This window comes from Lissotriton helveticus, chromosome 4_1 (assembly GCF_964261635.1).
Source record: "Lissotriton helveticus chromosome 4_1, aLisHel1.1, whole genome shotgun sequence".
Taxonomy (NCBI): Eukaryota; Metazoa; Chordata; class Amphibia; order Caudata; family Salamandridae; genus Lissotriton; species Lissotriton helveticus.
Genome location: NC_136063.1, coordinates 1,790,773,210 through 1,790,790,054, shown reverse-complemented (window position 1 = coordinate 1,790,790,054; position 16,845 = coordinate 1,790,773,210).

Sequence of the window (16,845 nt, the reverse complement as noted above, 5' to 3'; positions counted from 1 at the left end):
TATTGTTTTTGATGCTCACGTTTTTAAGGCACTGAAGGAAGCCTGTGATTGTTATTGGGAATTGTGATAATGGCAGTGTTTATTTGTAAATCATGGTGCTGGAGGTAAAATGTGCAATTTTCTGGAAAACAGGGACACTTCTGGAATGTTTTTTCACTGATGTATTGTTTTAATTATTCACTGTTTCTTTAAATTGCAAGCCTCCACCGTTTTTGAAAAACAAGGGGTCTGTTTTCCTACAATCAGCCCACCTTTTATTACATGCTGGTGATATGTATCTCTAGGCAGACATTTAACGACATTAATGGTGCAATGGGTCGTTTATAGGAGGGATACTGTGGTGATTGGGGCTGATTGTGCTGACATTACTGGTGTGGTGCACATCAACAAGGAGGTGATCAGGGGGGTTCAATTGTCTTCTTGTACTCACACTGGATTTCCCTAAATTTGCCCTTGTTTCATTACACTGTGCTAATACATGTCTCAATTCCAGGCAATTTAACGAGATTTGGGGGTGCGATTCTCTCGCGGACAGGACCTAAGGCCATTCAGCACGCAACCTGGTTTCGAGGGGGTCCACTGATCATTACCGCCGGCGAGGACGCAGGACTGATCGGTAAGAGGGGTACGGGGGGCTAGCACTCATCGCTCCTGGTGGCCGCCGGGTGGGTCTACATTAGGTTTACTCACCCCTTACATAAGCGGACAAGCCGCTAGTGTTGCGGTCGCCGTTGCATGGTGCTGAAAGCCCCCTGGTGACCCTCCACCTGAAAGGTACAAATAGTTGACCTGTTGTAATTTAAGAGAGTAGGCTGCGGTTGTTGGGGGTAGCATCATGCCAGGTCCGCGGGGTGGAAAAAGGGGGTCCAACATGGAGGCTATGATGCGGGCCATGATGCGGGAGATGAGTGACATTAAGCAACAGCTAGGGAAAGTTAATGAGCTGGAAGCACGGTTGAATGAGAGGGATGGTGATGCCCCGGGCCCATCCGGGAGGCCGATCCGCAAGAGGGTGGCACCAGTGCCAAGGGGGGATTTTGTCACCCCACCTGGGAAATCTAGGTCCAAGAAACCCAGGGACGCCGCCCCCATCCCGGGGCCAGTAGAACCGGTACCTGCAGCGCCGCCGGCGGACGTCCCACCCCCGCAGATACCTATGCCTACACCCCTTGCCCCTGTGGTGCCGGTGCCGACAGGTCAACCAGTAGACGCTGGGCCTGCTCCCATACCGGTGCCCACAATCCCGGGCACAGGCGTGCCACACCCGGCACCCGCCCTGCCAGCTGCGCCAGTACCACCGGGCATAACCCCAGTGGTACCTGTTGTCCCGGGGGGTAATGTAGAGTCCATGCCCCCTGAATTGTTGGCCCAGATAACGGCCTTGATGCCGTGGCTCCAAAAAGGGGGAGCTTTCCCGAATTCTGCAGACCATGCAGCAGAGGCGGCGAAGTTTGTGGAAAAAATCAGATCGGCAGCGGTCGCCGACAGCGTTGCCTTGCCAATATCTTCTCCCCTTGCAGGTCCAAGTGTTCCCCAGCTGGACGGAGTTAAAGGGCAGCCGCCCCCGGTGCCCGCACTTGGTAAGGAAGTGGCATTGCCGCTCTTGGGGGACGGTGTTCTACCTTCTAGGAGCGAGAATTTGGCTCAGCATGTGTCATTAGCTGTGAAAGAGATGATTTGGGCGGATAAATACGTGTACATTTATTCGTTGTTGTTAGATAATAGGGAAATGGAGCAGGCAAAAGCACTAAAGGAGTGGATGCTTCCAAGCGAATGGAGGGCGCAGTGTACTAGATTTAGGGTTGAGGAAACTCTCAACAACTGGATGAAAGCATGGGCTGTATTCACTGCAATTAAAGCTGAGCGTCCTCCAGATTTACAGGCAGCATTGGCATGTTACTCGAGCAGGATTGTGGGGTGGAGTGAACAGTATTCTAGGGAGGCATGTAAGGGGTATGATGTCAATTTCAGGAAGGCATTGGAATTCAATAGATCATTGCCATGGGACACGGTAGATTCCATGGCTTGGCACAAACAGTTCTCTGATACTGCACCGCCCCCTCAGTTCGGGGCGGTTAAGGTGTTCACTAGACCACAACAGCCCTTTCGGCCCCCCCAAACGAGTGAGGTACCTGGGAAGTTTAGGGCAAGTGGGCCAGAGAAAAAAGGGGTGTGCTGGGATTTTAATAGGCGCACCTGCACAAGGGCCGCGTGTAAGTTTAGACATGCATGTTCCTCCTGTGGGCACCCCTCTCATCCAGAAACTGCCTGTAGGTCCAAGCAGGGAAACACAGGTCAGAGGGGTAGGGGAAAGCCACTATAAGATAGACAGGTTAGGCCCCCCCACTCCAGTGGATGTGGTGGCAATGATCCCATGGTTGAATAGATACCCGGACCACACATCAGCCACCCTACTCCAGGAAGGTTTTTCTAAAGGCTTTAGGATCCCGGCCGCGGGATACGCAGGTAGCGCGCACTGTAGAAACCAATTGTCAGTCAAGCACAATCCGGCGGTGGTGGCCGCCAAAATTGACAAGGAGCTATCATTAGGCAGGATAGCTGGCCCTTTTTCTGAAGTGCCAGTACCCAATTTTGTGTGTTCCCCACTAGGAGTTGTCCCCAAAAAAGAGAAAGGGCAATTCAGATTGATCCATAACCTGTCAGCACCCAGGGGGGCGTCACTGAATGATGCCATTGACGAGGGTATCTGTAGTGTTAAATACGCCTCTTTTGATCAGGCTGTTACCCTATTACAGGCCACGGGACCCGGGGCGCTGATGGCGAAATCAGACATAGAATCAGCCTTTCGCCTCCTTCCAGTCCACCCAGCGGATCAGCATCTTTTAGGTTTCACTTTTGGGGATATGTTCTACATGGACAAATGCATGCCTATGGGTTGTTCTATATCTTGCGCCTACTTTGAGATGTTTAGTTCCTTTCTTGAATGGGCCATGAGACAGGTGACGGGCCATCAGCGGGTCATGCATTATTTAGATGATTTCCTCTTCCTGGGTACAGCGGGATCTCAGGAGTGTGCACTGGCATTGCAGGAATTTTGCGTGCTCATGCGGGCTTTTGGCGTCCCTCTTGCGCCCGGGAAGACTGTTGGCCCGACCACCTGCTTAGAATTCCTTGGCATTGAGATTGACTCAATGGAGGGATGTTTTAGATTACCTAGGGACAAGGTGGACAAATTCAAGACAGCGCTACAGTTATGCCTCCGGAAGGAGAAGGTCACTTTGCAGCAATTACAGGAGGTGGTAGGGCAATTGAACTTTGCACTGAGGATCATCCCCATGGCTCGCCCATTCTCTCGCTCTATTGCGCAGGCAATGAAGGGGCTGAGGGAGAAGCACCACCGCACTCGACTGTCGGTTGAAATTCGCCAGGATATGCTTATATGGATGGCATTCCTGGAGGATTTTAACGGCAGGGTAGTCTGGCCCGGCCCGCTGACAACATCAGCAGAGTTGGGCCTGTGGACGGATGCTGCCGGGAGTGTGGGCTTCGGCACCATTCTAGGAAACAGATGGGTCGCTCAACGGTGGCCGGGAGTATGGGGGACATGGGGCCTGACCAGCAACATTGGATTCCTGGAACTCTTCCCAATATGGGTGGCACTAATGGTCTGGCCCGAACACCTATGTAATCAATCAGTGGTGTTTTGGTCAGACAACATGACGGTGGTGGAATGTATCAACCAGCAGGGGGCACGGTGTCCTTTCATACTTCGTCTGATCAAAGAAACTGTGTTGCAGTGCCTTAAATTGAATGTCAACTTTAAGGCCAAACATGTCCCAGGTGTTCTGAACAATGCAGCTGACTCCCTCTCTCGCTTCAAAATGCAGGTTTTCAGGGAGCATCTTCCTACAGCAGACCCCTCGCCAACGCACTTCCCGGCAGTACTTTGGCAGATTGGTGCCCCAGATTACAGGACCTCGTGGTCGCTAGCCTAGCCCCCAGGACCAAGACGGCTTACGAAGGGGCGTTTTTGTCTTATCGGTCTTTTTTAGGACAACAATGGGAAGTACTTTGGGCACAGGAGGATGGCTTTGCAGCCTATTTAGAATGGATGCATAAGGAAGGACGCTCGGTGGCAGCGGCAAACAGACATAGGGCAGCGGTGTCATTCTTCGCTCAGGCTAGGGGCTTCCGGGATCCCACTAATACCTTTATGATACGTAAGGCTTTGAGGGGATGGCGCCGTATTCAGGGCCATCATAAGGATAAGAGAAAGCCCATAGGAGTAGCCCGGCTGACAGCTCTACTGGCCACGCTGGACACTGTTTGTAGCTCGGAGTGGGAGGTGTTTCTTTTCAGGGCAGCATTCTCTTTGGCATTCTATGGGGCGCTGAGAATTAGCGAACTTGTGGCAGGCGCTAAGTCAGACCTACTGGGCGGCTTGCAAAGGGCTAGTGTGACGATAAGGGAGGACACCATGTGGGTAACTATTCCAAAGTCAAAGACCGACCAGGAGTCCAGGGGCCACACCATAGTTCTCCAACGGGCCCCCGCCAACCCTTGCTGCCCAGTGAGGCACGTGGAAGTATTGCACGGACTGCTGGTGGGCTCGACGGGCAGGGCATTGCTCTGTCACGCCGATGGGAGCCCCCTGACCAGATATCAATTCAGGAAGGTATTAGAGATGGGGGTTAGGAAGGCAGGTCTTGACCCGAAAGAGTTTGGCTCTCATTCCTTTAGGATTGGGGCAGCAACTGAGGCGGTGGCGGGGGGCCTCCCAGTGGAGAGAGTGAAGACAATTGGGAGATGGTCCTCAGAATGCTACAAACGTTATGTTCGGATTGACATGCTATGATTACATGTCGCTCATGCTTGGTTTGTTTCCGCTCTCTTACAGTTTCTCAGACCTGTTACGCAGGGGAGGAATTTGTCGTCGGGCACCGGCAACATACATCAGCACGGAGCGGCACCCAGGAAACGATGAAGACCAGTGTTTGGATTGTGGGTCACTCATATGTAAAACGAGCAGAATGTGTCTTTATGTCAGGTAACAGGAGGAAAAGGGCGGCACAACTAGGGTTGGACATCACGTTCTTTGGCAGAGGGGGGTTGTGTCTGCACGAGTTTAGGGGATTCTTCCAGGGCCTTTTAGCAAGCCGGCAATCTCCACCATCAGTGGTGATACTTCACCTTGGGGAGAATGATTTGGCAACACTGGGTAGGCGCATTCTGATTGAGGAGATTATTTCAACGGCGGGTTGGATGGCTAGGACCTGCCCCGGTTGCACACTAGTATGGTCACAACTCATACCTCGACTACAGTGGCGGGGGGGACATTCGGTCAGGGCGTTGAATCACTCGGTAAAGAGGATCAACACACGGTTGGATAGGTTGTTTCGAGCCCCCTTGTTACAGTCAATACCTCATGGGTGCATCTGGGGCGACAAGTATTACTTGAAGGACGGAGTTCATTTAACAGGGGAGGGTAATGTCCTATGGTCTGACAATATCTGGGCCTGGCTAGAGGGTTTTGAAAGTAGGAGGGTGTCCTTAGGCAGGGGCTAGAGGGGGGAGGCCAGATCGTTGGTTAACAATGCTGGCCTGTGGCGGTAAGGTCATTATCGGTGAGCACATATTTGAGGTCTGAGGGGGCGGGCATCATCCTATGGAGGTTCCCGCCCAGGGGGAGGGGCCTGCGGGCCACTCCCAGAACTCCAGGGGCAAGGTAATAGGCAAAGGAGCGCGGGTAGGAGTAGTTCACGCTTTCCTTAGGCTGGTAGCCACCCCGCGCGCGTGGACTCATGACGCCAACGGCGCAGAGTAAGGGCCCTCCTTTAGTGGGTAAATGGAGTTTAGGGCGTAGACCGGGCAATTCCCGGGGTAACACTGCGCATGCGCACATCTATGGGGGAGGCGCAGCTTGTAGGACCTGACACCGGTAATGACCCTGCCATATGGCCAGAAATGTACAAAAATCAAGATTAGGATGTTTAGTCTAAGTTAGGAAACAACATGTATTAGAGTTTTGTTAAGGTCAGGCTCTCAAACTTGTTGATAAGAATTGTGTAACTAAATGTCCTGCTGATTTTTGTATTCATTGTTGATTATGCAATTAAAACCTTTTTAATTTCATACTTTAATAAATACGGCCGGGCGACTAGCGCCCGCCTTCCAAAAAGTAAAGACGTCTCGTGTCCACGTTCCTGGGTGTTGGGTGCCGGATTGGGGGGGAGGCGGCAGCTAGTCGCTGACCATGTGAAAAGGGGGGGCCCTCGGCCCCCCCACACGCATGGCGGCGCGGCGACCGTCGCCCCCCCTTTCCCCTTTGTGGTCATTCGGCGGTGGGGGCGTGCCCTGGGGGTGCGGCCCACCGCCGATTGGCCGGCGGCCTTCCTGACCCGGATCCAAGTTAGTGGGTCCGGGTCAGGGGGGGGCGGGCGATAGGAGGGGCCGCCCGGCCCCTCGGGAATAAGAGGTGGGGAGCGCCCAGGAGACCCCCTTGTCCCTGGACGCTCCCTCGCTGAACGTTGTGCCCCGCGTTCGGGGCTTCTTAGTTTTCCCACCCACCATCCCTTGGAACAAAAGTCTTGTAGCAGTTTTTTATGTCTGGTTGAATGGTAAGTTTTGAAGGTACGGTCCACAGTAGAGATGGATCTGTTGGTATATTTTGTGATGCGTTTGTTTAGGAATTTTTTCCCCTTTTTAGCAAAACATGTGTGAAGAGAATTGTATTTGATGCCATGTGTCTTTAGGCCTTTTTTCCCTTTGTAGCTATACGTTGATACTGTTATTTATTAGCCAGTGTAGCTGTCCTTTAGAATTTTTTCCCATAGGTCGTCGTATTTATTAGGTATGGGGCATGCGGTAAGGTCATTATCGGTGAGCACATATTTGAGGTCTGAGGGGGCGGGCATCATCCTATGGAGGTTCCCGCCCAGGGGGAGGGGCCTGCGGGCCACTCCCAGAACTCCAGGGGCAAGGTAATAGGCAAAGGAGCGCGGGTAGGAGTAGTTCACGCTTTCCTTAGGCTGGTAGCCACCCCGCGCGCGTGGACTCATGACGCCACCGGCGCAGAGTAAGGGCCCTCCTTTAGTGGGTAAATGGAGTTTAGGGCGTAGACCGGGCAATTCCCGGGGTAACACTGCGCATGCGCACATCTATGGGGGAGGCGCAGCTTGTAGGACCTGACACCGGTAGTGACCCTGCCATATGGCCAGAAATGTACAAAAATCAAGATTAGGATGTTTAGTCTAAGTTAGGAAACAACATGTATTAGAGTTTTGTTAAGGTCAGGCTCTCAAACTTGTTGATAAGAATTGTGTAACTAAATGTCCTGCTGATTTTTGTATTCATTGTTGATTATGCAATTAAAACCTTTTTAATTTCATACTTTAATAAATACGGCCGGGCGACTAGCGCCCGCCTTCCAAAAAGTAAAGACGTCTCGTGTCCACGTTCCTGGGTGTTGGGTGCCGGATTGGGGGGGAGGCGGCAGCTAGTCGCTGACCATGTGTAAGTAGATAGTGTGATTAAAAGTTCTGTGTGCTGCCAGGGTATTGCTGACTGATCACCAGCGTAGAGAAAATGAACTAGAAGGCGCTATCCTATCGATGGTGGTTAATCCGATTTAAATTCAATGGGTAAACACTTAGTAGAGAAAAAATAAAATGTTTTATTCTACAACATGGTAGAAAGAAAACTTCAATTTTTTTCAAATGAAGGTTGTCATCAACGACGTAGGTAAATCAAATAAATTCAAGCCCAATGGGTTGATTGGAATAAACCCAATGCATTTCGGGCGAATCCTTAATCAGGGGAATTTACATCGCCGTGGTAAAGCGGACAGGCTAGTCCATGTGCTGAGTCTTGACCGTGTGCTGAGACTGTCGCTTTACCACGGCGATGTAAATTCCCCTGACAAAGGGTTCGCCCGAAATGCATAGGGTTTGTTCCAATAGACCCATTGGGCTTGAATTCATTTGATTTACCTACGTCGTCGATGACAACCGTCCTTTGAAAAAAATCGAAGTTTTCTTCCTACCATGTTGTAGAATAAAACATTTTATTTTTTCTTTACCAAGTGTTTACCCCTTGAATTTAAATCGGATTAATCTCCATCGGGAGGATAGCTGTGCAACCAGGGGATGTTACCTGTTGGGATAACGCCTTCTAGTTTAAATGCCAGTAAAGAACATCAATCTTGAGCCGGACATGTTCATTTAGTGCTCGCACTGTAAATAGCAAAATACCAGTTTCGTTCACCCTGCACATGACGAATGCACTGAACAAGCTTTCATTTCTCTGTGCCTCATATTACTGACTGCTATTTAACGACCGTCAGCAGGGTGTTTAATACATTTGTTCACAATAACCCCCCATCAACGACCCAACAAAAACCTAACAGGTTGATTTTTTCGGGCCATTACTTATGGAAAATAGAAGTGACGTGAAAAGTGACGTGGTGCCCACCGGTGCCCTACCTCAATGTGGCTACCAGAACAGTTCATGGAAATGTTCCGCTCTCTGTTCAGTCTGTGTCTCTGGCCCAAAATTGGTGGTTGGGTTAACTGCAATTGGCTACCTACCTAGGGTCATTCACGTATGGTTAGTTACACACAACTCCAACATGTAAGGCCTCATGCTCTGTGTTACATTCAGGCAGTCGCAAACGTGTTGTTAATTACAAACAAAACCAGCATGTAAGGCCCTGTGTAACACTCAGTCAGTCACAACGTTTGGTTTGCATACATGCCAACATACTAGAACAAGAAGGGGAGAGTTTGAAAAAAATCGGGGGAATGAATTTTGTTAATTGAATTCTATTGCAACAGAGGCAGTTTCAGCCGGGAGATCACATTCTGGCTTCAAAAATCGAAAGTCTCCTATCTGAATCAGGTCTAATGGCATGTATGTGAATGTTACAATTAAATTCCAACACGTAAGGACGCATGCTCTGTGTTACACTCAGGCATTCCCAAACTTTTGGTTTGTTGCAATCAAAATCTAACAGGAACCTTACACTGATTGCATTTTTATTTTCTAGTTCTTCACAAGGCAAAATTATGAAACATGATTATATTCTCTTCCTGTCATTATGTGGTATTTGCCTTGAGTCCAGTTCCCTTGGGCCCAGGGCACATTGACTATCTGGCTGAAATGGATTCAGACCTCCCACCTGTCAGCCGCCATCAGCTGGGTTTGGTGGGTTGAGATGCCTGCCTGGAGTTCAGCCTCATCTGAATTATCTCTCATATAGTTAGGGTCAGATTTTACTCATTCAAAACCAGAGAAATTCATCCATTATAGTTACGTGAGTTAATTACAACTTGTGCCCCCGCAAGGCAGTGCTTATGACCTCACATAATAGATCAATGATGACGTGGTTAGTGACATCACTGATGACATCAACCAGTGACAGTTTTTAAAATGTTTATAAGTGTAAAGTATATATACCAAGGTGCATTGGTGAATCAGTGGGTGCATGAGTGTCTGTATGGATAATTCAGTGGGTACATGAGTGACTGTATATGTAAGTGATTAGATGTCTCACAGAAAGTTTAGGGGAGCTACCAGCATAGTGGTGATTGGATGAGGTGATTCACAGCTCCAGCATAGTGGTGATTGGATGAGGTTGAGATTGTGTAGCTTGGCAGGAGTCCAATAAGCTCTGTTTATGATCATGTACTTCATTTGAGAGAGTATGGGAGAGATTTTGTTTTTAAAGGGAGCCATGTGTATGCGTTCCCAGTTAAATTCTATAAATGCTGAGTTGTCTTATGTTTCCCATTTCTTTTCATTTTCTGTATTGTTCTTTCCTGGCTTGGAGAGGAGTAATTTATATATATTTGATACTGTGTGGCCAGTTTTGAGGAGTTGTGTCAATTTGCTTGGAAGGGAGGGGTTTGCTAGGCTTATCGGATGTTTATACCTTTTTGAGACCAGTCTTACCAGAAGATTAGGTTGTTATCTATTCTGAATTTAGGGTTAAACCAAATTGCAGTCATATTGGAGTCACTAGGTTTTATGGTGGAGTGTTTCTCTAAGCGTAGAAGTGCCTGTTTCGTGTTCTGAATGATATACTTGGAATGTTGTAGGAAGGACATACGCATTGACATGATGGCAGGGAGGGGGATATTCTTAGCTAGGTATTTTTCCACTTCCAACCATACAGGGTGGTAGCGTGGGTTTTCAATAAACCATGCTGCTCCTTGTTTACACAGGAAGGCTGTTTGATAGTGTCTAAAATTGGGACGACCTATACCTCCTCTCTTTTTTGTCTGTTTGAGTTTTACCATTGCTATTCTGGATTTCCTACATTGCCATATAAACTCGGTGACTGCCTTATCCATCTTCCTCAAGTAGTCTTCGGTTAGAGACATCGGGAGCATACTAATGAGATAATTAACTAAAGGCGCTATCATCATTTTAATTGTCTCTATCCTTCCCCACCATGATAATTTCTAAGGTTTTTTAACTAGTACTCGCATTTGCAGAGTGGTAGAGAAATGGGGCTGTGCCTATAACCACCACTCGAGAATAACGCTGTGTAGAATTTAGAGGAGGTATTAACATGGTCTTGAATTTTTTTTTTTTTTTTAAAGGTACAGCAATTGCTTCAAACTTTCTATTATATATATTTAGTTATTTATGTCTTATTAAAAAGAAACTGTAGGAGTCGCGTCCCTGTCATGTACTTCTTGTTGTGGGTGCCCAAATCTGGTCAGCGTGATGCCATATTTTCATGCCACATAGGATGCACGATGGAAGTGCTACTTTCAGGGTTTTTTTTTACAATTAAAATACATGACATATAGTATATATAATTTAAATTACTCTCATGTGTTTTATAGAAAGAGTTATAAAACTTACATCAATATAAATATTTTGAATATTTGAGCTACTCTGATAAATTTACAAGAGCTGCGACAGTTCCGCGTAATATCACAAACGTATTTCCGGTTATGCGCGACAGGTGCACAACTCCATCGTAAGTTATGTAGTTCTAAAAAACATATAGATATTATTTTATATTATAGATTATACCAAGAGATTTACTGTCATATTTCTAAAACTACTATATTTGTAATTGGAATGGATAGATAATAATGTTTAAATATATTTTATCGAGTCGCGTCCAGTGCGAGCTGAATACGCGCCCGGTACGCGAACCCCATGTGACTTCAAAAGAAAGGATTCTATTGGGTAAAGAGCTTTCTACTTTACTACTTGGAAGGCCCCACCAAATCTCTTGTTTCTTTCTGAAACTTCTATTGGATGAAGACCTTTTGTGATTTCTCATGCTCAAACATTTATTTTTTGGGTGTTTTTCATCTCTACAAAAAATGGCACCTGCAATTTCACCTGCAGATGAGATTGAAGAAGTGGAGGAGCAGGAGGAAACATTGAAGAAAAGGAAAGAAAGCATTGTGAGGACCTTTTTTCCATTACAGAGGAATAGAAAAAAGACAGTGCACATAAAGTAACATGCACTTTGAGGGAAAAGGGGCTTTCTTGTGGGTCTGCGAAGAAATACTCTTGTGCGATGTCATAAATGCTGAAGCACTGCCAAACAATGCATCCCAATCATCTTGCAATAGAGAACAGCGAGAAAGAAGAGAGCAACCTGAGGGCGAACAAAATGCCAGACCCAGCACATCTTTGGTTTCTGTTTTGACATCAGAGACTCCGACAATTCCACTCGGCGTGACAAATGTAAAAACAACAGTTGATGGACAGAATGCAGAATAATGTCATTCATTCACCCCAGTACAGAGATTTGGGCCTAAATCCATTGTTGTGGCATGGTGAGCAAAAGAATGATGAATTTAACCCAGATCTCTTGACTGGGGGTGAATGTGTTGATTTGTTCTGCATTCTGTCCATCAATCATGTGTCTTTTGCTTTCTCGCCCTAAGTGCGCCAGGTATGCCCAGACGTGGGTCCTGGGCTCACTGTGCCACTGAAATCAAGCTATCCTGGCTGAAGAGGGGTGAAACCCTAAAAACGGTCCTAGAATGCTTGTTTCCGGTCCAAGGAGGACCTGGCTTGGCAGTGGGAGCTGGACTGTCCCATGAGGCACAGTGTCAAGAATGATTTGCATATGGTCAGGTCTAAACTGGGTTGGCATGGTGAGCAAAAGAATGATGGATTTAACCCAGGTCCCCTGACTGGGGGTGAATGTTTTGATTTGTTCTGCATTCCATCCATCAATTGTGTGTCTTTTGCTTTCTTGCCCTAAGTGCGCCAGGTATGCCCAGACCTGGGTCCTGGGCTCACTGTGCCACTGGAATCAAGCTATCCTAGCTGAAGAGGGATGAAACACCGCAACCGGTCCTAGGATGCTTATTTCCGGTGCAGAGAGGTTCTGGCTTGGCAGTTCGGGCGGCACTGTTCCCATGAGTGATCAAACAGAGAGAAACCCCTTATCAGCAACCACGGGAGTAGAGTACTATAAGTACAAAAAACAAAGTATCCCTTGATTCATTCAATCAACAAGAACCCCCTATTAATAGTGGAATTCTTAATTTATATAACACACATAGATAAACTAAAAAAAGATCTCACTCAAAGTCCCTGAAACACTCAATGATACTACTATAACATGCAGTACAAACAAGTCAATGTATTTCTTTAGTACATGTTTATATAAAAAAACACAAATAATATAAAAACACCTATAATAAAACACAATGCATAATTTCAGCATAATTAAAAACATACAATTCATCAAATCAGGACATAACATAACATCTTATACCACAGAGAACCCTAAAAAATAGGGAGGACGAACAGTGGTAGACAGTATGCTTTGTCTTTTAGCTCAACAATTCCCTGGGAATAATTTTAGCAAGATTTAGCCTGGATACATATACTCTCTTTTGTATCTGCAGGTCCAACTTGTCTTCGGGATAATGTATAGAAATGCATTGACGCGTTTCGATCGGTATATAGTTATTCCATCTTTATCAAGACAGTCTTTATGTTCACTTTTCTATGTGGTATATTTGATTTTTATACCCTGTACAAACAAGTATATAAAGAAATATGTATTTAAAAACCTTATAATAATTCTCCTATACATGAAATTTACAATGACATTCTACTAACACAGCTCATAATTCTATGAGTCGTTTTATACATGCTCACATGTGTTACGGCTCAATTTAATCTCCTTATACGATATGCCCATGTTATTTACATAAAATATATTTCTACAAGTATCTACACTGTATATCAACATTTCATAAGGATATTTGCAGCTTGTCCCTTCAGAGCATCACATTACTCCTGCTTACAACCTTCAAACAAGGAAACAGGGAAACAGTTGTTTGCTAAAGCACTTCTTAAGCTACCCCTAATCTGTGTACAGTTTCTGGGCCCAAAAAAACACTCCACAGTCCCGCTGTATAACAAATGAATATATCTACAGTATTATACACTCCCTGCTGCAAATAACCCATTTGTCTGAGGGAATCTAGGCCACTAATGGCACAATGTGCCTACATTGCTGTTGGCATATTTTCGCCATCAAACTCAATTTGAGAGATAACTATATAGATCACTAAATTCATTTGTATGCTTCAAAGGCGTTCTCTTTATTCTCATCTGAATGAAAGGGAGTTGATTTTTGCATTTATTCTTGTACTTTTTTTGCAGACTCGAAGAATGGTTTATTTACTGGACCCCCTGATAAATAGAGAGTATTTTTTATATTACTATTGCTGTACCAGAGGATGTCTGCCGTATAATCTAACTAAACACACTGCAGTACATCTCCCCTTATGTATTTTATGCCATACCTTCTTAAACTAACTTGGATAATACCCGTTTCACAACTGCTGTATATTCTTGAACAATTCGTTCAATGCGGAACCCCAAATTTCTAGTTTTGTGACCAAGGGGTCCGCATATGAGGTCCAAGCTGAGGGGCTTTTAGTGCATACACGTCCTCACCTGCCGATGCGCTTACGTCGCGCTCTAAAATAAAGAAACACCCCCATTATATTACACTCATGAATTTATGTGTGAGGGAATTCATTTAAATCGGCTGTTCGTATGTCTATCTCATCTATTTTATAGGCTTTCTTTCTCACCTTATTAGCTATGGGATTCCCCTTCCTACTTTGTCCTTTTGGAAAATGTGAATGGGAGACTGCTACCTTTTCCTCGTTTAAATACTGTCTTGCGGTCTCTCATTAGTTCCTACAGACCACATGGCCCGCATGCACTACTTGTGCTGATCTGCCACTCCTAACCCGGAAACTAACAACATGTGCTGACCTGCCACTCCTAACCCGGAAACTAACAGCGTGGTTTTCATGGGTTTTAGCAACAGCTTTTTTTGTCTATATGAAATACAACTTTATTGGTTTGCATGCGTACATCTAATCGGAAAAGGGTCTTAAGGGATCCCATATATTTTCGTGAATAACGACACCAGCTTTTTTTGTTTGTACAAGTACAACTTTGTTTGTTTGTATACATACATCTAATTCAAGTAGGGTTTCAAGGGATCCCATACATATAATTGCAGTACATTCATGAGTATGGCCAATACTGCTAGATTTTACTCGCAGAATTGATCAATTTATACTCACTAGTATACTTTAATAAATATCTCATTTCTATTCGCTGTCTCATAGCCACTCGAATCGCTAGTGGGAGGCAACTGCACTAAATACTTAACTCTCCCATTAATTCTAGCCAACGCTTATAAATTTGTGTCTGATTTAACAGCCTACCTAATGTCTGATCCCCCATCGCAGGAACTAACTGATGTGCATACAATATATATAGATCTACACTGCCTTCTGTTTATTGATTGGCCACTATTTTCATCCAATCTTCTCGTGTGTTTAAACCATTTTCTATTGTGTTGAGATGACACATCATCCACTGTTCTCGTGTTTTTCTTTTGCTGTCCGGATCTCATCCACGGTTCTCGTGTTTTTCTTTTGCTGTCCAGATCTCCGCCCCTTCTATCTACACTGATTTTTTCCAGAATGTACCATTGAAATTGCTCACAATCGTCATTCAATTTGGAGAAATGGTCCACTAGGGGGGCATTTGTTTTCTTAGTTCTTCTTGCCGATTTATGTTCAAGCTGCTCACAATGGGGCGCATCAGAGGATCTGATACTTCTTGTGTATCTTGGGCAGCCCCTAGATAGTTGGAATTACGGGATGCAAATTTAACAAATATTTAAATTAATTTTCACAGATCCATTCCTGTCCTTTACCTAAGCTCAATAACTGACCAACTTCAATTTTAAGTTCATTGTATTTCTCCTTTACATTTAACAATTTTCTCATTCTTCTATCATAGTCTATAGAGTCTAAAACCACCACTCCCCCGCCCTTGTCGGCTGATTTTATTGTGATTTGTTCACAATCTTGTTGTGCTTTTAGGGCTTTTCTCTGATCTATAGAGAGGTTGTTATTATAGTTAGAGTGGCTGCCTTCCATCTTTTTTTATCTTGATGTCCACAATTCTTTCAAATAGTTCTACATTTTTATCTATCTGACATAGAATTGGTGTGAGTGTGGATTTCGGTTTATAACCAGTTGCATTAGGTGCCGGTTCATATATTATATCCTTAAAACAAAAAAATATTATTTTCCTGTAAAAACTTTTTTAAATCATTCTCAATTGCAAACTTGTTTAGAGGGGCTGATGGAGCAAAACTAAAACCCTTCTTCAGGACCCCTTGTTCATATTGGGTTAGGATCCTCTGGGATACATTTATAATTGGTAGTTCCTCTACCTCCAGTATCTCTTGTTCCTGGTTGCTAAATATTCCTGAGCTCCCTGGTTTTGAGGTGGAGGGTTCCTCATGGGTTCCTCCCTGCTGTCATTTCTGAATGGCCTCTGTCCCCGATTCTGGCGTCTGCCTAAAAAAGACTCATGCTCATAACTGGGTGCTGCTCTGCCTGCCTGGTTCATGCCTTGGTCTTCCTTGCTACTTACACCAGATGTCTCTGAGAATGTAATGTGTCTATTTCCTCCTCTTGAGTACATTGGTCTCTGATACTGAGGTCTATCTCTCTGATCTCATCCCATTGTAATAATCTTTACCCAAATACGGATTAACACCCTCCGAACTAAATCTTTCCACATCTTTTCTCAGCTTCTTCATTTTTTTGTTTGTGAGGTATTCTCTATAACCATTGGATTCGGCCTCTACTTCATCAAGCTTTTTCTTTGCCTCAACCAATGCTGAGTTTTGTCTAAAAAGGGCTTCCAATTCCTCAATCTGTTTTCGTTCTATCACCATTAGCTCTTGAGCTGTCTCAATGATTAAAAATTAGCCAGTCTCTACTGCTTCTATTGGATATATGGGTCCAAATTTCCCAAAACGTTCTATTTTCTATGAACAACCCTGGTTCATTTTTTACTTGTAGACCTATGGGGATTACACCAGCCTTCAGATATTCAATAAAAGATTTGGCATGCAATTCTGTCCAAATTACTTTCTTTTTCAAATTTAAAGTCTTGGTTAATTGTTCATGGCTAGTATTGCTCATCACATCTGTATTTCCTTTGCGTGGATTCTGATTAATCAATCTATTGAATTGGTCTTCGGTAAAACCAAAAGTTTTGAAATTATCCATTATTTACACCAGTAGTTCTAGGCTACTGCTCTAGATAATTCTGGACAGAACAGACAAAACCTCTGTTCCCATGAGGCGCAGGGTTAAGACTGATTTGCATATGGTCAGGTATAAACTGGGGTGGCATGGGGAGCAAAAGAATGATGGATTTGATCCATATCTCTTGACTGGGGGTGGATGTTTTGATTTGTTCTGCATTCCATCCATCAATTGTGTGTCTTTTGCTTTCTCGCCCTGGATGAAGACATGAGTGCATGGGTAGTGCCTGGGTGAA